Raw genomic sequence first — 27348 nt, 5'->3', positions numbered from 1 at the left:
TTCACAAACAAAACAGCCGGAAGGTAAGAGGACTTTAGTGTGAATTGAATTATTTGATGGAGCAAATACTATAAGCTGGATTTGTAAATTACATCGCCTTTGTATAACTGTCATTGTTTGGATAGTAATCTTGTTGTCGCAAATAATTGTGTACGATGGGACCGTGGATGCCACGAGACCGATACGTCCCTTATGGCTTATCTTCCCAAACAAAAGAGCCGGAACTTAATTGAAGCGAACTTTAGGGTGAAATCAATTCTTTTAACCCTTGCGTGTATCCTCTAATCGCAGCGCGGCCTACTGTGGCATCCATCGGTCTCCGAGGAAGGCACAGAGGTCGTGGTCGTTCCCAAGACACCGAATCGACGTTAAGCAAAGGGATCTCGCGGTATACATCACTGCCGAGGCCAATGCCGCTGGTGAGAGCTGTGCGCGTTGCCACCTAAAACCTCAGAACTTTTTTATAACTTTTAGTCACAATTGTATGACGGTGCTGCTGGTCTTTTGAGCGACATTTATTAATGTTTATGCATGCATTGATGTCTTTCACTGCTCTTATTTTGCCATAACAAACTCGAGCGCCAGACTACAGCAAGAGCACGACAGAATACGGCGATGCGACTGCAAGAATTGATAGAATATTTTATATTTCAGCGCAAATTCAATGACGCTTCATATGCATTTTTATGCGGCGACACAAGTAAATCAATGACAAAGCCGACACGACTTCTCTTTACCGACAGGCAACTTGTCAAAAAGGTAGCGAGCATAGTCGAAGCAAACAGATGCTGAGATGCGCACGAGGTGCTTCAAAATTGGAAGCTGGCTTACGCCGGAGACACTTATGTAGTCTAGTGCTGATTTTGTCTGTTTGGTCTAACGTTGATACATGGAACATATAGCCCTTGCCCACTTTCGCACTTCCTGTTCAAGATGTTGACATGGCTGGGACGCTTACCCCATTTCTTTTATGCTCCGGCTTCCCATAGTGAACTAAGATCCGTACGAATCTCCATACGTCAGTGTTTTTTTTTTTCAGGATCATTAGCATCGTTACTACCAACACATTTACCTGGGCAGCTGCCGTTGCGCTGAACTCTCAACAACAGTGTGCTTGACCATTAGTTCCGCCGTATTGGGCGCAGTGTGACAACTGCAAGAACATGAGTCGGGGCTCACCCGACCACACTGCGTATGCCCCATCCCTGCTTGCTTTCATCGCAGTAATAGGCCGGCCAGAAAATGTAGTTTTCTTGGGAAGTGCGGAGGACATTCCGAAAATAAGTTTCGTCATTTTCTTTTTTTTGACGAGATGGTACACCAGGTGAAACAATCGCCGTAAGTATCCACGCCCGTTGCTGGCTCAACGACAGAAGGAGCATACAAAGGTCAACAGCAGACCGGCGTGCCCGATGCTATTCGAGTACAAATCACGATGGCAGACAGACGTGCGCTGACGTGGTCGCCAATGGAAGTGCGTGCTGTTAACGGGTATGAATGAACACCTGTTTCCCTGCATTGAAAGCCGAACGCTCGAGACGTCTTTTCCAAACAATGCTGAGGTGGAGCAGGCTGTGCGACAACTGCTTGCAGCTCAGGGCACCGGAGTTATACCAGAGTGGTTTCTTCAAACTGATTGCACTCTATTGCAAAGTTTTCCTGTCGGTGGCGACTATGTCGAAAACTACTGTAAGGTGTATAGTTCATGATGCCATTGTGAAGTTGCCTTTTTTTTTGCCATAAAGTCTCCGTGTGAATATAAATCACGAAACTTGCTTTCGGAACGTCTCTCGCAAACTGGAGTGGTCTTGACCTCATCATGATCTTTGTTCCTCAGCACACACAGGCTCGCCGCAGAGCCGTGATCTCCATCTTAGCGCTCTGTTGAATCATCACTAACACATTTATCAATTAGGAGCAAATTTTATTAAAGGTATTAGGAGCATCTTTTTTTTCAATTTTAGTGCGATTACGATGAACTTAATACAAATATGTTATATTCAAGAACATTGTCGGTTGGCGTTTGAAGCTAACGGCGGTATTTATCAAAACACTGAACCAGAATATCCTGCGTTGTGACTTGTTGAGATAAATGAAGACTATAATCGGCACCCAATTTAACGAACCTGTCTCTGCAGGAACTTGCTCGGCGGTTTTGGGTGTCGACAGCTTTTGGCACCGTGTTCCAGGCTTTGAACTTCGGCGATAAGGTTCGACGTTTCGGGGTGAGGTAAGGTTTTGCTTCACCAATGTAGACCGCAAATTGTGCGTGTTACTTCTGTTACGCTAGCTGATTCACACAATTTTTTAATACGAGATCACAGTATATTCTGTCAGGGAATCGGCCTAGCGAACCAGGCGGAGTCAGTTCGGTTGGATTGTGTGAGTGAATGCAGACAATGAAAGCAGCGCACAGTCATTCCTCAGGTCATCTGGCATCATATAGCAGAAAGCCCGATGTATGAAAACCTTGATCCTTAACTTAGACCTTCAAAGTAAAAAAAAACGCCAACATATATACTGTGAGTGCAGTCAAAGTAAAACCAGAACAGGTGCAACATGTAGAGCCTGGTACGAGGTTCCCGTGGTAGCTGGGTGTTGCGCCGTGAGATAGGCAACTCCACTCATGTTTGTTTGCTGATCGTTATTCCTAACGAAAAATCACTAAACTTGAAGAAGCACCGGTTCTCGAATTTGTAGATTAGAATAAAAATTTCGAATTTCGCGTACACAGTACACATACCGCGCCCATCAGTGACGTAAACGTTGTCGTACTTACGCAGGCCACTCATTTGCGTGGAAGCGGACGGTGTCCACCCGCTGTGGCCGTGAGCCGCGTGCTGCGAAGATGCGCCGTTATCCACTCGTCCGCGACGGTTGCTGCCATCCCAGGCACCCCCGGCGATGTGGATGCATGGTTAGTACATGCCGCATGGACCATGGAACGAAGTGGTATAGGCGTCATTTTTCCGAGACCGGAAGACAGCTGTATCGAGTAGTAATCAGTAGTTGACAAGAGGCTTGTTTGGTTTGAAGGCAGTTACTTCATCTGGCGTGCGTACGACCCCTAACGTGCTGTTACGCATACAGAGGGGGAAAATGAGTTAGATCGTTTTTTTCTTTACGAGCAGACGAGCAACGTTAACGTGCTCTGTTTGGTATGAGGCTTTTTCAGCAAAAGGCAGCAAATCTTGCAATTTGTTGGATGGCTCTAGAACACTTCGCTGGTTAACGCCTGGTCAGCAAGCACACGCCGAACACAGAGCCCTTCTCATACTACGCTTTTCAGTCTCTGCTTTCCTTGCGCCTTAGTACTAACCCGATACCCAATGCACAACATGTGCAGAATTGCACATAGCATTGTCTTTCTCCAAATTGGATGACATGCCATTACGTAATATGCTTACCAAAATTATATCTGGTACATGCCCAATTCTACGTGTTAAGGATCAAATCCTCCTAACACGAGCTTTCTGGAAAATCGACGCCAATTCAATATACACCGTTGTACACACGTTTAAAATACCAAGAAACGACACTATAATCAAGGAGGCAACCTCAACATGGCAACACATAGATGTTGCGTCTATGTCTAATAGCTTAAGCAAAAAAAAAATTTTTTTTGCCCATTGAAATGTCGCGAGGAGATGGGTACCTTGCCCGTGTGTTTTGACTGGTGGTTTTGTCATCAAAAAATGGCACTTAAAGGAAATTGGTGTTTCAAGTTAATATCGTAGGTCAGTAATAAGAACTGTAAAAGTGCATCTTCATCTGCGCCCACAAAGTAATGATTTAACCAGTCGTTGTGCTGTGCCTGTGAACGCTGTGCCTGAAAGCGAGCTTTCTGGCAGAAGCGCGGCGTCTTGTGTGTGCCGATCTCGTGGTGTTGTTTCACACTTTCGATGTTTTCAGTCTGAGGAGATGTAGCATAATGATGTTTTCAGTCTGAGGAGATGTAGCATAAAAGGTAGCGCTGTCTGTGTGCTTTTTTTTTGGTGTCAGTTGTTCGTGGGCTGTCATTCTCAAAATTCTGAGGAACAACTTTGTAAAAAGTGAAAAGCAAGGTGTGAGCAACTTTGGTGACAGATGAGTGTGGTTGGGTACGCGTGGTCGTGAATGGTGTTTCACGAAAAGACGATCGACGCCGGACGTGTGACTCCGGACGCCGACGCGGGATTTCCTACGACACGGGGCCCTCAACGCTGTCCCGCTAAAACGCCCATGTACCATGCCTTGGGTGCAGTCTAAAGCACTGGTCCGATCTGATCCCCCCTGATGGTCGAAATCAATCAGGAGTCTTTCCAATACGGCGCATAATTTCGCATCTTCCGTGCATCGTGTGCAGGTTTTTCAGCCGGTCGACATGCGCCATTTCAAGAAGCTTCGCGAAGTCGTTAGAATCGAATGGTAATAGTATTCTTCCATAAAGCAAGGAAGGTTTGAAGAACTTACCATGAAAGAAGCTAAATTGACGGCTGACTTCCTCACGCGGAGAAAGCGCATGCGTAGCTGCAAATATGTTCCCGAGTGGAGCCTAAAGATTTATCTTGCTTGCGAGATCAGCAATACCTGACCGATATCCAGATTGAAGAATGAGGGATCATTTCTTTCTCCGCGGATGCCTTGACACGGCGTTCTAGCACACTGTATTCTGAGAGCCCTTCGGACAATTTCTTGCTCAGCCAAGATCGGCGATTTCGTGGCGTCGTCCTGCAGAGTCATTGTCGTGGTGTCGTCCGGCTGACTCATTGCAGGTTTCTGTGGACACGCTGGGAACCCCCTGGTGCTCAGCATCTCGTAGTGGTGTGCATATCGAAATGCCCAGACCACTCGTACGTAATGAGCCTTGTTTGAGCGCAACTGGCGACAGATAAAACTCCCGGTTTTAGCGATGGCATGTACAGTATATATGCCTTTGGCTATTTCAGCTAATTGATTCTGATTGATCGCAACCCTTTATTTCGATAGGGCTTTCCGATGCGTACGTATACGTAAGTTTGAATACCTGAAATGCCGTGGCTTACCCAGATATTCAATAAGAATTAAAAGCGGCCTGCAAATCGTCACTTTTGAAAACGTCAGCCGCACTACGATAGCCAGCACGTTGAGGGATTATCAAGCTTTCGCGCACTGTCCAATTTGCCCGTGCAAATCAGGTTGATGCTCTATAGAGGGCCGCACCACCGGGAGCTCGAGTCTTACTTAGCGTTAATAGCTTGTTTGGCCTATATTTTCCAAGCAGCACGAGTTACTGTTGTGATGAGATTGCTGAGATGGGCAAATTACTGGTTAGCCAGCAAAGACTCAAGACTGACCTACATTTGCTAGCAGCTAGTAACACGCATGAAATTGACTCAAAATTGAGTTTCAGAATAAGTAAGAACGATCACAGGCGTCCCCATAATTTCGGTCTGGTGGGTATCTCGAAAGGCATATCTGTAGATTTTTTCACGTTGCGATGAAAGTGTTGCCCGTCGTGGTTGCTTAGTGGCTTTGGTATTACGCTGCGAAGCACGAGGTCGAGGGTTCGAATCCCGGCCACGGTGGCCGGATGTCGATGAGCCCGAAATGCGAAGGCACCCGTGAACTTTAGATGCACATTAAAGAACTCCAGGTGGTCGAAATTAATCTGGAGTCCACCCCCCCCCCCCTTATACGGCGTGCCTCATAATAAGATCGTGAAAAATTGTGACGCTGATATTCAAAATAAGAACAACGCGCTCCCTTTTGTCCTCATGCTTCCCTGCGGTAAGCCACTTTTAGTGAAGAATGTTGCCAACAAGCCCACATTGCCACCGTTCTTGACCAGCCCCGTTTGAAACATAACACGCTGTAAAGAAGTGCACTTTCCTTTCCAGGTCAATGGCCACCCGTTGCCTGGGGACTGTGCACTGTTCTGCGTGTGATGCGCCGATCGCACCTTTCCTGCCTCGGGCTACATTGGCTCTTTCTCAGCGGTGCACAGTGCATTTTGGGTGATGATGGGTGAGTTTGCAAATACGTATCCCACATTCGATATGAGTCAACGAAACACACGACGCTAACCCGTAAGCGCATTGTCTAGGGACAGTGTAAACCCTTTAACAATTTCATCTTTATTCCTGTTGTGTAGCACTAACCTGCAACTCGTTTATACTTCACCAGACACTTGTAAACACAATACTTATAGCCATTAAAGAACGAACTGTCATGACGCGCAGCGTTCAGGCCAGAGCTATGGTGTCTGGCTGCTTAATGTAGCGGGTTCTCACCGTTAACTAAAATACTCTTTACCTTGCCACCTGGGGTGGCATTGGTGGAGGGTTCCAATGCTGAAATTCGTGCTGAACTGTTTGGAATCCGAGATTCTCTCACCCTCATTAATGAAGGCTTTGAAAATTGAAGCAATACATAGCTGACTTCCGTAGTGAACTTTCGGTGGCAAAGGCCCAGCATGAACCAGTCCAGAAAGAAAATTCAAGAACTCCGAAGGGAACTTGATATTGCAAAGAAGGAAATTGTTAACATGATACAGTATAGTAGAAATATGAACCTCGAGATCAAGGATCTTCCAGTGGTCGAAAGCGAAGCCCTAATGGAAAGAGCGGAGGGAATTGCTACGTACCTCGGCGTTGAACTACGTGAGCGTGACGTTGAGATCGCCCACAGGGTACAGTCAAAAGACAAGAAGAGGACTAATGTTAGGTTTTTTATGAGGGCTGCTCGAGAGAGTGCTCTCCGCTGTTAAGAAGACTTACGGTGAATACAGAATAACCTTGGATTTGAGGCCCATAGCCAATTTACGTAAAGGAAAGTCTTTGCACTGAGAACAAGGTACTGTTTGGCAAGGCACGACATGTGAGAAAAGAGAACTGGAAATACGTTTGGGTTTCCCAAGGCAAAGTGCTTATGCGAAAGGCGGATAATTCGCCTGTCGTGCGCATAACTTGCGAGGCGGGCTTGTCCCGTGTAGGTTAACTATACATCTGTCCCTGGATGACGGATGAAATTCTATTTGTGGGGAAAGAAAAAGGTAAGGGGTACCACAAATGGAAGGAAAACAGGCCTATAACTCCTATTACAGGAGCAACCTTAAATGCTTCTGGAACAAATCAGTATTTCTTATGCGTAAACGAAAAAAAATATTACTCCTCGATGGTACAGCAGGCTGGCGGAAACAGGCAAAAATACGGACTGTTGTAAATGACGTAATCGGTAATCACTCAAATCAGCCTGTATTGCCCGAACTAGTCGATCAAGCTACGGTAGATGCTTCTAGCGACTTTTCTAATATAGGGCCGTCACTATTGCGGCCCAGTTTACTCCTGGTTATGAACTCTTGGTACCAATACAACCTATAGCTTGGCGATGCATGATATATAATCGGTGGATATTTTAACGGTAGCGAAAAACCTTGCTGTAAGGCGGCAAGACTAGATGGAATTTCCTTCAGGTTATTTAAAGATAATATAACGATATTAGGTATTCATCTGGTGCATATGTTTAATCCCTCCTTGGAAGCGGGAAAATACCCTGACGCTCTCAATGTAGCAAAGGTAGTACCACTTTATAAGGAAGGAGATGGTTGTGCCCCTAGCAACTTTAGACCAATATCTGTTCTGAGCATATTTAATACTCTGTTTGAGAAAATAATTTGTACACGCATGCAGGAATTTTTAGGAAACATAATATTCTTTGTACTAATCAGCATGCGTTTTGTCCTCATAGATCTACATCTGCAATTCTTGCACTTACACTATTAATACAGCATTTACATGACAATAAGATTGCCGTTGTCGTATTTCTAGATTTGAAAAGCTTTTTATAAGGTTATTCATGTAACATTATTGCATTCACTGTATACTCATGGCTTTAGGGGGCGAATATCGGATCTGCTAAATAACTATCTCTCAGAGCGGAAGCAGTGTGTAGTAATTAAGAACCTCATGTCAGCCTCACATAGCTTTTCGGCGGGCGTACCGCAAGGCTCAGTCCTTGGGCCCGTCTTCTCGCTATACGTCATCGATGCTCCGTCGGTGTTAACGGGCTCCGAAGTTTCATCATGCGCAGATGACACGGCTTTGTTTTTTCTTGGAGACACTATTGAAGAACTGCAGGACAAAATAAATGAAGAACTCTGTCGTGTTGCGAGACGGTTCACGCCGGGTAACCTTACACTTAACATAGACAAAACCAGTTTTGTAGTCGTCCATTCCAGGAGGAAAGAAACGAATTGCCACTCGCTGTCTATATTTTTGAATAATGCCCGGTTGAACAGAGCATGCAGCTATCAGTATCTAGGTGTTTGCTTTGACTCTGATGTGCATTGGAAATATAAAATTGGTACGTTCCAAATGGGCTTATGGGTGTCATGTATTCTTAACAGCCCGTCAATGTTTTGGCCCTCAAGTTTTACGGATACTTTGCTTTTATACAGAGTCACCTTCATTATTCTTTAGAGTTTGGGGCGGCATGTACAAAACCTATGTAGAATCTGTCATCGGTCTACAAAAGCGGGCGCTACGAATAGTTACCTTCTCTAAACATACTCATCAAAGTAAACCTCTGTTTCAGTTGCTTCGTGTATTCCGTTCAGTGAGGCGTATAAAGCAAAAGTTGCTCAGGTAGTTAATGCAATAATACGTTATAATAATCCGCTACCTATCACAATATTAAATTTTCCGACATGAAACACGAGGGCAGCTAGTAACAACTGTTTTAACTTACCACTATGTCACAATTTATATGGACGGAGACTTGTGGAGCTCAACGGTGATGTAATATATGGAACGCACTCCCACTCAGTGTAAACACCAGCCAAAACTTTGTGCAATCCTTGAAAAACTTTTTTCATGAATGCTCACAGGGTGCTTCTATTTGTATTCCCTGATGTCATGACATAGTGTTTTGTTTATTCTGTATTTTCCATGTAAAAATACTTAAATAACATGTGTTTAAGTTGTCTCGTACAATAAGTACGCTGTTCTTCTGATGTCTATTTTGTTATTGGACCCCAAACTAGCCGCCAAGGCTATGAGGCCCAAACAGTATTGTGTATTGTGTGTATGCAATGAATTAAATAAAGAAAAATGTGCACAAGGGTGTATGTGCCTTGCCAGGTCGGCGCAGCATTTCGATAGTCAGCGGAATGCAAGAACGGTCGTTTCAATTTAGGTCCAGTAATATAATAAACGAAGCCGGGTTGAGGTGTCTTCGTAGTTGCATTGGCCCGATAGCTTAGGCGCTACGGCTCCTCGCTGCTGAGCCCCGTCACACTTAAAGATTCCGGCTGTGGTTTGGCTCCATTTCATTGCGGGCCAAATGCGAAAAAAACGACACTCGTGTAGGTGTAAGTGCAAGTTAGACCTTATTCTATTCGAAATTATTCCTGGTGTCCCCATTTCGGCGTGCCTCAATAATCATATTCCTTTATTTTTGCACAGAAAGAGATTCGCAAATCTTACGCTTTTTTCGGGGAGAGCGGACTTACGCATGGAGAAAAATGATATAATGAAAACTACACATATATAAATAAAAACAATTTTTTGTTTCATACTTGTCAGATGTATGGCAATATGTAAAACCTTAAGTATGTCGTAGAAAGGAGCCCAACGTTCGACTTCACCCTTACCTCAGATCGCGTTTTCACACGTACCTTTCGTTACCACGAAAGGTACAACGTTACCCTTTCACTCGTTCCACGTCTTCGAAATTCGGCGCCCAGTGCTTTTTCTTTAAACGCTCTGCTTTCATCGCAGCGCGGTCTACTGTGGCATCCACCTCCGCGGAGTGAATGCGGTCATGCCTGAGCTGAAGGAACCGAGTCGGCGTTGGGCAAACCAACGCCAGGAATGGTCGAAACGTGGCTGACCTGCAGATTTGGTAAGAAATGTACGCTTGTCGGAAGTGGGCACGTCCTATTTGCCCTAACATTCCTGTTGAAGATCGCGGAATACGTTGCAAAATTTGACTGTCCTGACCAGTGACGTTGAAGTTGAAAAAAAAGCACGGTTGTCACTGCAATAAGATCGCCTATAAATGTGACAATGTTCTAGGTGCTGCTATGTTTATTGCTCATTTTCGTTTTGCGCGTGGTTGGATTTGACGGTATAGTGTTGCCTGTGTTGTATCGATTTGACGCTTTGTGCGGGAAGAATGACAGGAATTATTCCTTGGATGAAGGTAATCTGAAAAATAAGTAAAACGTGACCCTAGAAACCATACAAATATATTTATTTTGTTTTTGTTATGGTCCTACTAATATTTACTGCAGTGATTTTCTGTCCGTAAGAACTCGGTATATTTGGCTGTGAGAAAGCACAATATTCGCAGAGCGAGCGGCTCTTGACAGCTGAAAGAATTGCAGAGAGAATAAGGTTACGAATAGAGAGAATAAGATTCTTGAAGATAGTTTCCTTTGAATACGGGTGAACTAAAACAACACACACGAAAACTTTGGACGACAGTCAGCGAGTTAAGAATACCGAATGAGGTGTAGGCTAAGCGGTATCCTTTCCAGCTCGTGTGCCTCTCTTTCATCGCTGAAAAAAAAACAGAATGAAGTACACAACAGCGCTTGTCCTGTGTTCCTCACTCGTCCGCGCTCATTTCGCGTTCACCGATGGATTCGTACCAGCCAGCTCGCATTCGTACCTTTTTCAATAGAAGCACATATTGTGGGTACACGCGGCATGCAATCATGCCGCGAAGTACTTCATGCATTCGCATTACTTGATGCGAATGCATGAAGTAATGCGAATGCATTACTTCATGCATTCCACCTAGTCGTGTGTTTTTGGGGTCTAAAAAAAAACACTCGACTAGGTGGAAATTACACACCCTGTGGTTTCAGCTGGTTTATCTTGCACAACTTTTATTATGACCTCTCAGTGTATACTATAAACAGAAGCACACCCTTTTGGTTTCTGTGTCGGTTAGAATGCTAGAAATAAATGCAAAGTGCGGTTATTACTCATTTCGTTTTAGTATTTTCGCCTTTGATGGAGCAAATACTATAAGTTGTATTTGTAAAATATTTTAACTGGTATATAAGCGTCATTGTTTAGGTAATAAACTTGTTCTCGCAAATAATTGTGTACGGCGGGAACCTGGATGCCACAGGACCGATAGGACCTCTATGGCTTAATTATCTTCACAAACAAAACAACCGGAAGGTAAGTGAAGAGGACTTTAGTGTGAATTGAATTATTTGATGGAACAAATACTGGAAGCTGGATTTGTAAATTACATCGCCTTTATATAACTGTCATTGTTTGGCTAGTAATCTTGTTGTCGCAAATAATTGTGTACGATGGGACCGTGGATGCCACGAGACCGATACGTTCCTTATGGCTTCTCATCCCAAACAAAAGAGTCGGAACTTAATTGAAGCGAACTTTAGGGTGAAATCAATTCTTTTAACGCTTGCGTGTATCCTCTAATCGCAGCGCGGCCTACTGTGGCATCCATCGATCTCCGAGGAAGGCACAGAGGTCGTGGTCGTTCCCAAGACACCGAATCGACGTTAAGCAAAGGGATCTCGCGGTATACATCACTGCCGAGGCCAATGCCGCTGGTGAGAGCTGTGCGCGTTGCCACCTAAAACCTCAGAACTTTTTTAAAACTTTTAGTCAAATTGTATGACGGTGTTGCTGGTCTTTTGAGCGACATTTATTAATGTTTATGCATGCATTGATGTCTTTCACTGCTCTTATTTTGCCATAACAAACTCGAGCGCCAGACTTCAGCAAGAGCACGACAGAATACGGCGATATAACTGCGAGAATTGATAGAATATTTTATATTTCAGCTCAAATTCAATGACGCTTCATATGCATTTTTATGCGGCGACACAAGTAAATAACAAAGCCGACACGACTTCTCTTTACCGACAGGCAACTTGTCAAAAAGGTAGCGAGCATAGTCGAAGCAAACAGATGTTGAGATGCGCACGAGGTGCTTTCTTCAAAATTGGAAGCTGGCTTACGCCGGAGACACTTATGTAGTCTAGTGCTGATTTTGTCTGTTTGGTCTAACGTTGATACATGGAACATATGGCCCTTGCCCACTTTCGCACTTCCTGTTCAAGATGTTGACATGGCTGGGACGCTTACCCCATTTCTTTTATGCTCCGGCTTCCCATAGTGAACTAAGGTCCGTACGGATCTCCATACGTCATCGTGTTTTTTTGAGGATCATTAGCATCATTACTACCAACACATTTACCTGGGCAGCTGCCGTTGCGCTGAACTCTCAACTACAACAGTGTGCTTGACCATTAGTTCCGCCGTATTGGGCGCAGTGTGACAACTGCAAGAACACGAGTCGGGGCTCACCCGACCGCACTGCGTGTACCCCATCACTGCTTGCTTTCATCGCAGTAACAGGCCGGCCGGAAAATGTAGTTTTCTTGTGAAGTGCGGAGGACATTCCGAAAATAAGTTTCGTCATTTTCTGTTTTTGACGAGAAGATGGTACACCAGGTGAAACAATCGCCGTAAGTATCCGCGCCCGTTGCTGGCTCAACGACAGAAGGAGCATAGAAAGGTCAACAGCAGACCGGCGTGCCCGATGCTATTCGAGTACAAATCACGATGGCAGACAGACGTGCGCTGACGTGGTCGCCAATGGAAGTGCGTGCTGTTAACGGGTATGAATGAACACCTGTTTCCCTGCATTGAAAGCCGAACGCTCGAGACGTCACTTCCAAACAATGCTGAGGTGGAGCGGGCTGTGCGACAACTGCTTGCATCGCAGGGCACCGCAGTTTTATTCAGAGTGGTTTCTTCACACTGATTGCACTCTATGACAAAGTTTTCCTGTCGGTGGCGACTACGTCGAAAACTACTGTAAGGTGTATAGTTCATGATGCCATTGTGAAGTTGCCTTTTTTTTTACGTCTCTCGCAAACTGGAGTGGTCTTGACCTCATCATGATCTTTGTTCCTCAGCACACACAGGCTCGCCGCAGAGCCGTGATCTCCATCTTAGCGCTCTGTTGAATCATCACTAACACATTTATCAATTAGGAGCAAATTTTATTAAAGGTATTAGGAGCATCTTTTTTTTTAATTTTAGTGCGATTACGATGAACTTAATACAAATATGTTATATTCAAGTACATTGTCGATTGGCGTTTGAAGCTAACGGCGGTATTTATCAAAACACTGAACCAGAATATCCTGCGTTGTGACTTGTTGAGATAAATGAAGACTATAATCGGCACCCAATTTAACGAACCTGTCTCTGCAGGAACTTGCTCGGCGGTTTTGGGTGTCGACAGCTATGGCACCGTGTTCCAGGCTTTGAACTTCGGCGATAAGGTTCGACGTTTCGGGGTGAGGTAAGGTTTTGCCTCACCAATGTAGACCGCAAATTGTGCGTGTTACTTCTGTTACGCTAGCTGATTCACACAATTTTTTAATACGAGATCACAGTATAATCTGTCAGGGAATCGGCCTAGCGAACCAGGCGGAGTCAGTTCGGTTGGATTGTGTGAGTGAATGCAGACAATGAAAGCAGCGCACAGTCATTCCTCAGGTCATCTGGCATCATATAGCAGAAAGCCCGATGTATGAAAACCTTGATCCTTAACTTAGACCTTCAAAGTAAAAAAACGTCAACATATATACTGCGAGTGCAGTCAAAGTAAAACCAGAACAGGTGCAACAGGTAGAGCCTGGTACGAGGTTCCCGTGGTAGCTGGGTGTTGCGCCGTGAGATAGACAACTCCGCTCATGTTTGTTTGCTGATCGTTATTCCTAACGAAAAATCACTAAACTTGAAGAAGCACCGGTTCTCGAATTTGTAGATTAGAATAAAAATTTCGAATTTCGCGTACACAGTACACATACCGCGCCCATCAGTGACGTAAACGTTGTCGTACTTACGCAGGCCACTCATTTGCGTGGAAGTGGACGGTGTCCACCCGCTGTGGCCGTGAGCCGCGTGCTGCGAAGATGCGCCGTTATCCACTCGTCCGCGACGGTTGCTGCCATCCCAGGCACCCCCGGCGATGTGGATGCATGGTTAGTACATGCCGCATCGACCATGGAACGAAGTGGTATAGGCGTCATTTTTCCGAGACCGGAAGACAGCTGTATCGAGTAGTAATCAGTAGTTGAGAAGAGGCTTGTTTGGTTTGAAGGCAGTTACTTCATCTGGCGTGCGTACGACCCCTAACGTGCTGTTACGCATACAGAGGGGGAAAATGAGTTAGATCGTTTTTTTCTTTACGAGCAGACGAGCAACGTTAACGTGCTCTGTTCTGTATGAGGCTTTTTCAGCAAAAGGCAGCAAATCTTTCAATTTGTTGGATGGCTCTAGAACACTTCGCTGGTTAACGCCTGGTCAGCAAGCACACGCCGAACACAGAGCCCTTCTCATTCTACGCTTTTCAGTCTCTGCTTTCTTTGCGCCTTAGTACTAACCCGATACCCAATGCACAACATGTGCAGAATTGCACATAGCATTGTCTTTCTCCAAATTGGATGACATGCGATTACGTAATATGCTTACCAAAATTATATCTGGTACATGCCCAACTCTACGTGTTAAGGATCAAATCCTCCTAACACGAGCTTTCTGGAAAATCGATACCAATTCAATATACACCGTTGTACACACGTTTAAAATACCAAGAAATGACACGATAATCAAGAAGGCAACCTCAACATGGCAACTCATAGATGTTGCGTCTATGTCTAATAGTTTAGGCAAAAAAAAAAATTTTTGCCCATTGAAATGTCGCGAGGAGATGGGTACTTTGCCCATGTGTTTTGACAGGTCGTTTTGTCATAAAAAAAATGGCACTTAAAGGAAATTGGTGTTTCAAGTTAATATCGTAGGTCATTAATAAGAACAGGAAAGTGCATCTTCATCTGCGCCCACAAAGTAATGATTTAACAAGTCGTAAATTCCAAAGACATGTTCCTTGCACTTACGGAGAAATACTTTGTTATATATGAAGTTTGGTTACTCAGTTTCTGTATTCATACAGGCTGTTCAAGTATGTCCTAGTCGTCAAATTATGAAAACCATAGTGTGCCGGCTACATGGATTTCACTCTAGCGCTCTTGACACATAATTTTGCTGAATACTGTATGCAGGTGGCCGGCGTTGACGTTACCGGGGTCTAAATAACTGCAAGGTGGCGTTGGCAGTCATTGTTTATGCGAAGTGACGATAAGTCACGTGCAGTGGTGAAGTCACGTGATCCTCAGTGACGCAGTCATCGCTGCCTGCCTGCTGTCACGAGGGGTGAGTGGTCTACATGCTACGTCCAGCACGAATCTTGACATTTCGATCTTTGCTGCGTTGAACTCTGAATCACACGGAATTTATATGGGCAGAAATTCGGGCTTCGGAGTTAGTCATATTGCTCTATACGTCATTACGAAGCCAGCCTTTGATGTGAAACTAAATAGAAAACTAAGTTCACGCGTATTCGTAAATTACCTTTCCACAAAAGCAACAAAAAAAGAAATCCCTCCTACCTCAAGATTAGGTATGATAAACAAGAAAGGCAGAGGTAGGAAAGACGGGTTGTGAGGTTCCTTTGAAGTCCCTGCAACAATCCACCATGCTGTCGAAATTTACAGTGTCTTCTCGAGTCCTGGTAAATGTTTATCGGTAAATACAGACATCCGCTCATAAAGGAGCCAAGGAAAGTTTCGAGAATGTTTTTTCAGCAGGAATAGCTTAAGTGGAAGAAATCTCGACACGAATAAAGTAAATGACGTCGCACTGACGTGCTAAATCTTTTATTGGTGTGCATATCGAAATGCCGAGACCCCTCATACGTAATAAACATTGTTTGAGAGCGAGTGTTGCCAGATACTACCAGTATTGTCAGTGATGGCTCAAGCATGTATATATATATTTATATATATATATAAATATATATTTATATAGATATATATATATATATATATATAAATATATATTTATATATATATATATATATTTATATATATATATATATATATATATATATATATATATATATATATATATATATATATATATATATATATTGTGTGTGTGTGTGTGATGCCTTTGGCTATTTCAACTGACTTATTCAGATTGATCGCAACCCGTTATTTTAATAGAGCTCTAGGATGCGTGCGTAAACGTAAGTTTCAATACATTAAACTTCGTGGCTTACCCAGGTATTCAATAAGAATTAAAAGTGGCATTCAAATCGACAGTTTCCTTTGAAAACGCCAGTCCCACCACGTCAGCGAGGAGGTCGAGAAAATGTCAAGCTCTCGCGTGCAGGTAGATTTGCCCATGCAAATAGGTTGATGCTCTATGGAGTGCCGCACCACCGGGTGCTCGAGCCTTACTTAGCGTTAACAGCTTGTTTGGCCTATATTTTCCAAGCAGCACGAGTTACTGTTGTGATGAGATTGCTGAGATGGGCAAATTACTGGTTAGCCAGCAAAGACGCAAGACTGACCTACATTTGCTACCAGCTAGTAACACGCATGAAATTGACTCAAAATTGAGTTTCAGAATAAGAACGATCACAGGCGTCCCCATAATTTCGGTCTGGTGGGTATCTCGAAAGGCATATCTGTAGATTTTTTCACGTTGCGATGAAAGTGCTGCCCGTCGTGATTGCTTAGTGGCTTTGGTATTACGCTGCGAAGCATGAGGTCGAGGGATCGAATCCCGGCCACGGTGGCCGGATGTCGATGAGCCCAAAATGCGAAGGCACCCGTGAACTTTAGATGCACCCCCCCCCCCTTATACGGCGTGCCTCATAATAACATCGTGAAAAATTGTGACGTTGATATTCAAAATAAGAGGCAGAACAACATAAATTTTTGTCACTGATCAACGCGCTCCCTTTTGTCCTCATGCTTCCCTGCGGTAAGCCACTTTTAGTGAAGAATGTTGCCAACAAGCCCACATTGCCACCGTTCTTGACCAGCCCCGTTTAAAACATAACGCGCTGTAAAGAAGTGCACTTTCCTTTCCAGGTCAATGGCCACCCGTTGCCTGGGGCTGTGCACTGTTCTGCGTGTGATGCGCCGATGGCACCTTTCCTGCATCGGGCTACATTGGCTCTTGCTCATCGGTGGACAGTGCATTTTTGGTGATGATGGGTGAGTTTGCAAATACGTATCCCACATTCGATATGAGTCAACGAAACACACGATGCTAACCCGTAAGCGCATTGTCTCGGGACAGTGTAAACCCTTTAACAATTTTATCTTTATTCCTGTTGTGTAGCACTAGCCTGCAACTCGTTTATACTTCACCAGACAGTTGTAAACACAATATTTATTGCCATTAATGAGCGAACTGTCATGACGCGCAGCGTTCAGGCCAGTGCTATGATGTCTGGCTGCTTAATGTAGCGGGTTCTCTCACCGTTAACTAAAATACACCCTTTACCTTGCCACCTGGGGTGGCATTGGTGGAGGGTTCCAATGCTGAAATTCGTGCTGAACTGTTTGGAATCCGAGATTCTCTCACCCTCATTAATGAAGGCTTTGAAAATTCAAGCAATACATTGCTGACTTCCGTAGTGAACTTTCGGTGGCAAAGGCCCAGCATGAACCAGTCCTGAAAGAAAATTCAAGATCTCCGAAGGGAACTTGATATTGCAAAGAAGGAAATTGTTAACATGATACAGTATAGTAGAAATATGAACCTCGAGATAAGGATCTTCCAGTGGTCGAAAGCGAAGCCCTAATGGAAAGAGTGGAGGGAATTGCTACGTACCTCGGCGTTGAACTACGTGAGCGTGACATTGAGGTCGCCCACAGGGTACAGTCAAAAGACAGGAAGGGGACTAATGTTGTTAGGTTTTTTATGAGGACTGCTCGAGAGAGTGCCCTCCGCTGTTAAGAAGACTTACGGTGAATACAGAATAACCTTGGATTTGAGGCCCATAGCCAATTTACGTAAAGGAAAGTCTTTGCACTGAGAACAAGGTACTGTTTGGCAAGGCACGACATGTGAGAAAAGAGAACTGGAAATACGTTTGGGTTTCCCAAGGCAAAGTGCTTATGCGAAAGGCGGATAATTCGCCTGTCGTGCACATAACTTGCGAGGCGGGCTTGTCCCGTGTAGGTTAACTATACATCTGTCCCAGGATGACGGATGAAATTCTATTTGTGGGGAAAGAAAAAGGTAAGAGGTACCACAAATGGAAGGAAAACAGGCCTATAACTCCTTCTACAGGAGCAACCTTAAATGCTTCTGGAACAAATCAGCATTTCTTATGCGTAAACGAAAAAAAATATTCCTCCTCGATGGTAAGGCTGACGGAAACAGGCAAAAATACGGACTGTTGTAAATGACGTAATCGGTAATCACTCAAATCAACCTGTATTGCCCGAACTAGTCGATCAAGCTACGGTAGATGCTTCTAACGACTACTTTTCTAATATAGGGCCGTCACTATTGCGGCCCAGTTTACTCCCGGTTATGAACCCTTGGTACCAATACAACCTATAGCTTCGCGATGCATGATATATAATTGGTGGATATTTTAACGGTAGCGAAAAACCTTTCTGTAAGGCGGCAGGAATAGATGGAATTTCCTTGAGGTTATTTAAAGATAATATAGCGATATTAGGTATTCATCTGGTGCATATGTTTAATCCCTCCTTGGAAGCGGGAAAATACCCTGACGCTCTCAAAGTAGCAAAGGTAGTACCACTTTATAAGGAAGGAGATGGTTCTGCCCCTAGCAACTTTAGACCAATATCTGTTCTGAGCATATTTAATACTCTGTTTGAGAAAATAATTTGTACACGCATGCAGGAATTTTTAGGTAAACATAATATTCTTTGTCCTCATCAGCATGGGTTTTGTCCTCATAGATCTACATCATCTGCAGTTCTTGCACTTACACTATTAATACAGCATTACATGAAGGTAAGATTGCCGTTGTCGTATTTCTAGACTTGAAAAAAAGCTTTTTGTACGGCTAATCATGTAACATTATTGCATACACTGTATACTCATGGCTTTAGGGGGCGAATATCGGATCTGCTAAATAACTATCTCTCGGAGCGCAAGCAGTGTGTAGTAATTAAGAACCTCATGTCAGCCTCACATAGCTTTTCGGCGGGCGTACCGCAAGGCTCAGTCCTTGGGCCCGTCTTCTCGCTATACGTCAACGATGCTCCGTCGGTGTTAACGGGCTCCGAAGTTCATCATGCGCAGATGCCACGGCTTTGTTGTTTCTTGGAGACACTATTGAAGAACTGCAGGACAAAATAAATCAAGAACTGTTGCGAAATCAATTGCGTGTTGCGAAACGGTTCACGCCGGGTAACCTTACACTTAACATAGACAAAACCAGTTTTGTAGTCGTCCATTCCAGGAGGAAAGAAACGAATTGCCACTCGCTGTCTATATTTTTGAATAATGCCCGGTTGAACAGAGCATGCAGCTATCAGTATCTAGGTGTTTGCTTTGACTGTGATGTGCATTGGAAGTATAAAATTGGTACGTTCCAAATGGGCTTATGGGTGTCATGTATTCTTAACAGCCCGTCAATGTTTTGGCCCTCAAGTTTTATGGATACTTTGCTTTTATACAGTGTCACCTTCATTATTCTTTAGAGTTTGGGGCGGTATGTACAAAATCTGTGTAGAATCTGTCATCGGTCTACAAAAGCGGGCGCTACGAATAGTTACCTTCTCTAAACATACTCATCAAAGTAAACCTCTGTTTCAGTTGCTTCGTGTATGCCGTTCAGTGAGGCGTATAAAGCAAAAGTTGCTCAGGTAGTTAATGCAATAATACGTTATTATAATCCGCTACCTATCACAATATTAAATTTTCCGACATGAAACACGAGGGCAGCTAGTAACAACTGTTCTAACTTACCACCATGTCACAATTTATATGGACGGAGACTTGTGGAGCTCAACAGTGATGTAATATATGGAACGCACACCCACTCAGTGTAAACACCAGCCAAAACTTTGTGCAATCCTTGAAAAACTTCTTTCATGAATGCTCACAGGGTGCTTCTATTTGTATTTCCTGATGTCATGACATAGTGTTTTGTTTATTCTGTATTTTCCATGTAAAAATGCTTAAATAATATGTGTTTAAGTTGTCTCGTACAATAAGTACGCTGTTCTTCTGATGTCTATTTTGTTATTGGACCCCAAACTAGCCGCCAAGGCTATGAGGCCCAAACAGTATTGTGTATTGTGTGTATGCAATGAATTAAAGAAAAATGGGCACAAGGGTGTATGTGCCTTGCCAGGTCGGCGCAGCATTTCGATAGTCAGCGGAATGCTAGAACGGTCGTTTCAATTTAGGTCCAGTAATATAATAAACGAAGCCGGGTTGAGGTGTCTTCGTAGTTGCATTGGCCCGATAGCTTAAGCGCTATGCCTCCTCGCTGCTGAGCCCCAAGTCACACTTAAAGATTCCGGCTGTGGTTTGGCTTCATTTCATTGCGGGCCAAATGCGAAAAAAACGACACTCGTGTAGGTGTAAGTGCAAGTTAGACCTTATTCTATTCGAAATTATTCCTGGTGTCCCCATTTCGGCGTGCCTCAATAATCATATTCCTTTATTTTTGCACAAAAAGAGATTCGCAAATCCTACGCTTTTTTCGGGGAGAGCGGACTGGTCATGCGTAAGTACGCATGGAGAAAAATGATATAATGAAAACTATACACACAAATAAAAACAATTTTTTGTTTCATACTTGTCAGATGTATGGCAATATGTAATACCTCAAGTATGTCGTAGAAGCGAGCCCAACGTTCGACTTCACCCTTACCTCAGATCGCGTTTTCACACGTACCTTTCGTTACCACGAAAGGTACAACGTTACCCTTTCACTCGTTCCACGTCTTCGAAATTCGGCGCCCAGTGCTTTTTCTTTAAACGCTCTGCTTTCATCGCAGCGCGGTCTACTGTGGCATCCACCTCCGCGGAGTGAATGCGGTCATGCCTGAACTGAAGGAACCGAGTCGGCGTTGGGCAAAGCAGCTCCAGGAATGGTCGAAACCTGGCTGACCTACAGATTTGGTAAGAAATGTACCCTTGTCGGAAGTGGGCACTTCCTATTTGCCCTAGCATTCCTGTTGAAGATCGCGGATACCAGTTTCGTTGAAGTTGCAAAAAAAAGCACGGTTGTCACTGCAATAAGATCGTCTGTAAATGTCACAATGTTCTAGGTGCTGCTATGTTTATTGCTCATTTTCGTTTTTGCGCGTGCTTGGATTTGACGGTATAGTGTTGCCTGTGTTGTATCGATTTGACGCTTTGTGCGGGAAGAATGACAGGAATTATTTCTTGGATGAAGGTAATCTGAAAAAAAAAGTAAAACGTGACCCTAGAAACCGTACAAACATATTTATTTTGTTTTTGTTATGGTCCTTGTAATATTTACTGCAGTGATTTTCTGTCCGTAAGAACTCGGTAGATTTGAATGTGAGAAAGCACAATATTCGCAGAGCGAGCGGCTCTTGACAGCTGAAAGAATTGCAGAGAGAATAAGATTACGAATAGAGAGAATAAGATTCTTGAATATAGTATCCTTTGGATACGGGTAAACTAAAACAACTCACACGAAAACTTTGGACGACAGTCAGCGAGTTAAGAATACCGAATGAGGTCTAGGCTAAGCGGCATCCTTTCCAGCACGTGTGCCTTTCTTTCATCGCTGAAAAAAAAAACAGAATGAAGTACACAACAGCGCTTGTCCTGTGTTCCTCACTCGTCCGCGCTCATTTCGCGCTCACCGATGGATTCGTACCAGCCAGCTCGCATTCGTACCTTTTTCAATAGAAGCACATATTGTGGGTACACGCGGCATGCAATCATGCCGCGAAGTACTTCATGCATTCGCATTACTTGATGCGAATGCATGAAGTAATGCGAATGCATTACTTCATGCATTCCACCTAGTCGTGTGTTTTTGGGGTCTAAAAAAAAAAAACACTCGACTAGGTGGAAATTACACACCCTGTGGTTTCAGCTGGTTTATCTTGCACAACTTTTATTGTGGCCTCTCAGTTATCCTATCATGAAATTTAGTATAAACAGAAGCACACCCTTTTGGTTTCTGTGTCGTTTAGAATGCGAGAAATATATGCAAAGTGCGGTTATTACTCATTTCGTTTTAGTATTTTCGCCTTTGATGGAGCAAATACTATAAGTTGTATTTGTAAATTATTTTAACTGGTATATAAGCGTCATTGTTTAGGTAATAAACTTGTTCTCGCAAAATATTGTGCACGGCGGGAACCTGGATGCCACAGGACCGATACGTCCTCTATGGCTTAATTATATTCACAAACAAAACAGCCGGAAGGTAAGAGGACTTTAGTGTGAATTGAATTATTTGATGGAGCAAATACTGGAAGCGGGATTTGTAAATTACATCGCCTTTATATAACTGTCATTGTTTGGCTAGTAATCTTGTTCTCGCAAATAATTGTGTACGATGGGACCGTGGATGCCACGAGACCGATACGTCCCTTATGGCTTATCTTCCCAAACAAAAGAGCCGGAACTTAATTGAAGCGAACTTTAGGGTGAAATCAATTCTTTTAACCCTTGCGTGTATCCTCTAATCGCAGCGCGGCCTACTGTGGCATCCATCGATCTCCGAGGAAGGCACAGAGGTCATGGTCGTTCCCAAGACACCGAATCGACGTTAAGCAAAGGGATCTCGCGGTATACATCACTGCCGAGGCCAATGCCGCTGGTGAGAGCTGTGCGCGTTGCCACCTAAAACCTCAGAACTTCTTTAAAACATTTAGTCAAATTGTATGACGGTGTTGCTGGTCTTTTGAGCGACATTAATTAATGTTTATGCATGCATTTATGTCTTTCACTGCTCTTATTTTGCCATAACAAACTCGAGCGCCAGACTACAGCAAGAGCATGACAGAATACGGCGATGCGACTGCGAGAATTGATAGCATATTTTATATTTCAGCTCAAATTCAATGACGCTTCATATGCATTTTTATGCGGCGACACAAGTAAATAACAAAGCCGACATGACTTCTCTTTACCGACAGGCAACTTGTCAAAAAGGTAGCGAGCATAGTCGAAGCAAACAGATCTTGAGATACGTACGAGATCCTTTCTTCAAAATTGGAAGCTGGCTTACGCCGGAGACACTTATGTAGTCTAGTGCTGATTTTGTCTGTTTGGTCTAACGTTGATACCTGGAACATATGGCCCTTGCCCACTTTCGCACTTCCTGTTCAAGATGTTGACATTGCTGGGACGCTTACTTCATTTCTTTTATGCTCCGGCTTCCCATAGTGAACTAAGGTGCGTACGGATCTCCATACGTCATCGTGTCTTTTTTTTTTTGAGGATCATTAGCATCATTACTACCAACACATTTACCTGGGCAGCTGCCGTTGCGCTGAACTCTCAACAACAGTGTGCTTGACCATTAGTTCCGCCGTATTGGGCGCAGTGTGACAACTGCAAGAACACGAGTCGGGGCTCACCCGACCACACTGCGTATGCCCCATCCCTGCTTGCTTTTATCGCAGTAATGGGCCGGCCAGAAAATGTAGTTTTCTTGGGAAGTGCGGAGGACATTCCGAAAATAAGTTTCGTCATTTTCTTCTTTTGACGAGAAGATGGTACACCAGGTGAAACAATCGCCGTAAGTATCCACGCCCGTTGCTGGCTCAACGACAGAAGGAGCATAGAAAGGTCAACAGCAGACCGGCGTGCCCGATGCTATTCTAGTACAAATCACGATGGCAGACAGACGTGCGCTGACGTGGTCGCCAATGGAAGTGCGTGCTTTTAATGGGTATGAATGAACACCTGTTTCCCTGCATTGAAAGCCGAACGCTCGAGACGTCTTTTCCAAACAATGCTGAGGTGGAGCAGGCTGTGCGACAACTGCTTCCATCGCAGGGCACCGCAGTTTTATTCAGAGTGGTTTCTTCGCACTGATTGCACTCTATGACAAAGTTTTCCTGTCGGTGGCGACTACGTCGAAAACTACTGCAAGGTGTACAGTTCATGATGCCATTGTGAAGTAGTTTTTTTTTTTTGCCACAGTTTCCGTGTGAATATATATGACGAGACTTGCTTTCGGAACGTCCCTCGCAAACTGGAGTGGCCTTGACCTCATCATGCTCTTCGTTCCTCAGCACACATACGCTCACTGTAGAGCTATTATCTCCATCTTAGCGCTGTGTTGAATTATCACTAACACCGTTTTCAATTAGGACCAAATTTTCTGGAAGGTATTAGGAGCACCTTCTTTTTCATTTTAGTGTGATGACGATTAACTCAATAGAGATACGTTATTTTTCAAGAACATTGTCGATTGGCGTTTGAAGCTAACTGCGTTATTTATAAAAACACTGAACCAGAATATCGTGCGTTGTGATTTGATAAGATTAATGAAGACTATAATCGGCACCCAATCTAACGAATCTGTCTCTGCAGGAACTTGCTCGGCGGTTTTGGGTGTCGACAGCTATGGCACCGTGTTCCAGGTTTGAACTTCGGCGATAAGGTTCGACGTTTCGGGGTGAGGTAAGGTTTTGCTCCACCAATATAGACCGCAAATTATGCGTGTTACTTCTGTTACGCTAGCTGATTCACACAAACTTTTAATACGAGATCACAGTATATTCTGTCAGGGAATCGGCCTAGCGAACCAGGCGGAGTCAGTTCGGTTGGATTGTGTGAGTGAATGCAGACTATGAAAGCAGCGCACAGTCATTCTTCAGGTCTTGTGGCATCATATAGCAGAAAGCCCGATGTATGAAAACCTTGATCCTTAACTTAGACCTTCAAAGTAAAAAAACGGGAACATATATACTGTGAGTGCAGTCAAAGTGAAACCAGAACAGACGCAACATGAAAGGGCTGTTACAAAGTTCCCGTAATAGCTGAGTGTTGCCCCGCGAGATAGACAACTCCGCTCATGTTTGTTTGCTGATCGTTATTCCTAACGAAAAATTACTAAACTTGAAGAAGCACCGGTTCTCGAATTTGTAGATTAGAATAAAAATTTCGAATTTCGCGTACACAGTACACATACTGCGCCCATCAGTGACGTAAACGTTGTCGTACTTACGCAGGCCACTCATTTGCGTGGAAGCGGACGGTGTCCACCCGCTGTGGCCGTGAGCCGCGTGCTGCGAAGATGCGCCGTTATCCACTCGTCCGCGACGGTTGCTGCCATCCCAGGCACCCCCGGCGATGTGGATGCATGGTTAGTACATGCCGCATCGACCATGGAACGAAGTGGTATAGGCGTCATTTTTCCGAGACCGGAAGACAGCTGTATCGAGTAGTAATCAGTAGTTGAGAAGAGGCTTGTTTGGTTTGAAGGCAGTTACTTCATCTGGCGTGCGTACGACCCCTAACGTGCTGTTACGCATACAGAGGGGGAAAATGAGTTAGATCGTTTTTTTCTTTACGAGCAGACGAGCAACGTTAACGTGCTCTGTTCTGTATGAGGCTTTTTCAGCAAAAGGCAGCAAATCTTGCAATTTGTTGGATGGCTCTAGAACACTTCGCTGGTTAACGCCTGGTCAGCAAGCACACGCCGAACACAGAGCCCTTCTCACACTACGCTTTTCAGTCTCTGCTTTCTTTGCGCCTTAGTACTAACCCGATACCCAATGCACAACATGTGCAGAATTGCACATAGCATTGTCTTTCTCCAAATTGGATGCCATGCCATTACGTAATATGCTTACCAAAATTATATCTGGTACATGCCCAATTCTACGTGTTAAGGATCAAATCCTCCTAACACGAGCTTTCTGGAAAATCGACGCCAATTCAATATACACCGTTGTACACACGTTTAAAATACCAAGAAACGACACTATAATCAAGGAGGCAACCTCAACATGTCAACACATAGATGTTGCGTCTATGTCTAATAGCTTAAGCAAAAAAAAAATTTTTTTTGCCCATTGAAATGTCGCGAGGAGATGGGTACCTTGCCCGTGTGTTTTGACTGGTGGTTTTGTCATCAAAAAATGGCACTTAAAGGAAATTGGTGTTTCAAGTTAATATCGTAGGTCAGTAATAAGAACTGTAAAAGTGCATCTTCATCTGCGCCCACAAAGTAATGATTTAACCAGTCGTTGTGCTGTGCCTGTGAACGCTGTGCCTGAAAGCGAGCTTTCTGGCAGAAGCGCGGCGTCTTGTGTGTGCCGATCTCGTGGTGTTGTTTCACACTTTCGATGTTTTCAGTCTGAGGAGATGTAGCATAATGATGTTTTCAGTCTGAGGAGATGTAGCATAAAAGGTAGCGCTGTCTGTGTGTTCTTTTTTTTTTCGTGTCAGTTGTTCGTGGGCTGTCATTCTCAAAATTCTGAGGAACAACTTTGTAAAACGTGAAATCAAGGTGTGAGCAACTTTGGTGACAGATGAGTGTGGTTGGGTACGCGTGGTCGTGAATGGTGTTTCACGAAAAGACGATCGACGCCGGACGTGTGACTCCGGACGCCGACGCGGGATTTCCTACGACACGGGGCCCTCAACGCTGTCCCGCTAAAACGCCCATGTACCATGCCTTGGGTGCAGTCTAAAGCACTGGTCCGATCTGATCCCCCCTGATGGTCGAAATCAATCAGGAGTCTTTCCAATACGGCGCATAATTTCGCATCTTCCGTGCATCGTGTGCAGGTTTTTCAGCCGGTCGACATGCGCCATTTCAAGAAGCTTCGCGAAGTCGTTAGAATCGAATGGTAATAGTATTCTTCCATAAAGCAAGGAAGGTTTGAAGAACTTACCATGAAAGAAGCTAAATTGACGGCTGACTTCCTCACGCGGAGAAAGCGCATGCGTGGCTGCAAATATGTTCCCGAGTGGAGCCTAAAGATTTATCTTGCTTGCGAGATCAGAAATACCTGACCGATATCCAGATTGAAGAATGAGGGATCATTTCTTTCTCCGCGGATGCCTTGACAAGGCGTTCTAGCACACTGTATTCTGAGAGCCCTTCGGACAATTTCTTGCTCAGCCAAGATCGGCGATTTCGTGGCGTCGGCCTGCAGAGTCATTGTCGTGGTGTCGTCCGGCTGACTCATTGCAGGTTTCTGTGGACACGCTGGGAACCCCCTGGTGCTCAGCATCTCGTAGTGGTGTGCATATCGAAATGCCCAGACCACTCGTACGTAATGAGCCTTGTTTGAGCGCAACTGGCGACAGATAAACTCCCGGTTTTAGCGATGGCATGTACAGTATATATGCCTTTGGTTATTTCAGCTAATTGATTCTGATTCATCGCAACCCTTTATTTCGATAGGGCTTTCCGATGCGTACGTATACGTAAGTTTGAATACCTGAAATGCCGTGGCTTACCCAGATATTCAATAAGAATTGAAAGCGGCCTGCAAATCGTCACTTTTGAAAACGTCAGCCG

The 27348-nt window shown here is 44.2% G+C and overlaps 1 protein-coding gene across 9 annotated transcripts in view; it reads left to right on the top strand.

The window, feature by feature from the left end:
• LOC142589914 (uncharacterized) overlaps window positions 1-27348 on the top strand; it is a 98166-nt gene that overhangs the window by 12616 nt on the left and 58202 nt on the right. For all 9 annotated transcript variants that reach the window (XR_012830000.1, XM_075701593.1, XM_075701594.1 and 6 more), the window contains exons 6-18: window positions 292-419; window positions 2139-2230; window positions 2784-2917; window positions 5859-5985; window positions 9738-9861; window positions 11427-11554; window positions 13230-13320; window positions 13872-14005; window positions 16964-17089; window positions 20873-20996; window positions 22553-22680; window positions 24405-24494; window positions 25046-25179. The gene's annotated coding sequence lies outside the window, so the exon portion shown is untranslated. The remainder of the gene's footprint in view (window positions 1-291; window positions 420-2138; window positions 2231-2783; window positions 2918-5858; window positions 5986-9737; window positions 9862-11426; window positions 11555-13229; window positions 13321-13871; window positions 14006-16963; window positions 17090-20872; window positions 20997-22552; window positions 22681-24404; window positions 24495-25045; window positions 25180-27348) is intronic.

Source organism: Dermacentor variabilis, chromosome 8 (assembly GCF_050947875.1).
Source record: "Dermacentor variabilis isolate Ectoservices chromosome 8, ASM5094787v1, whole genome shotgun sequence".
Classification (NCBI taxonomy): Eukaryota; Metazoa; Arthropoda; class Arachnida; order Ixodida; family Ixodidae; genus Dermacentor; species Dermacentor variabilis.
This window is presented reverse-complemented; position numbering and strand designations above follow the sequence as displayed.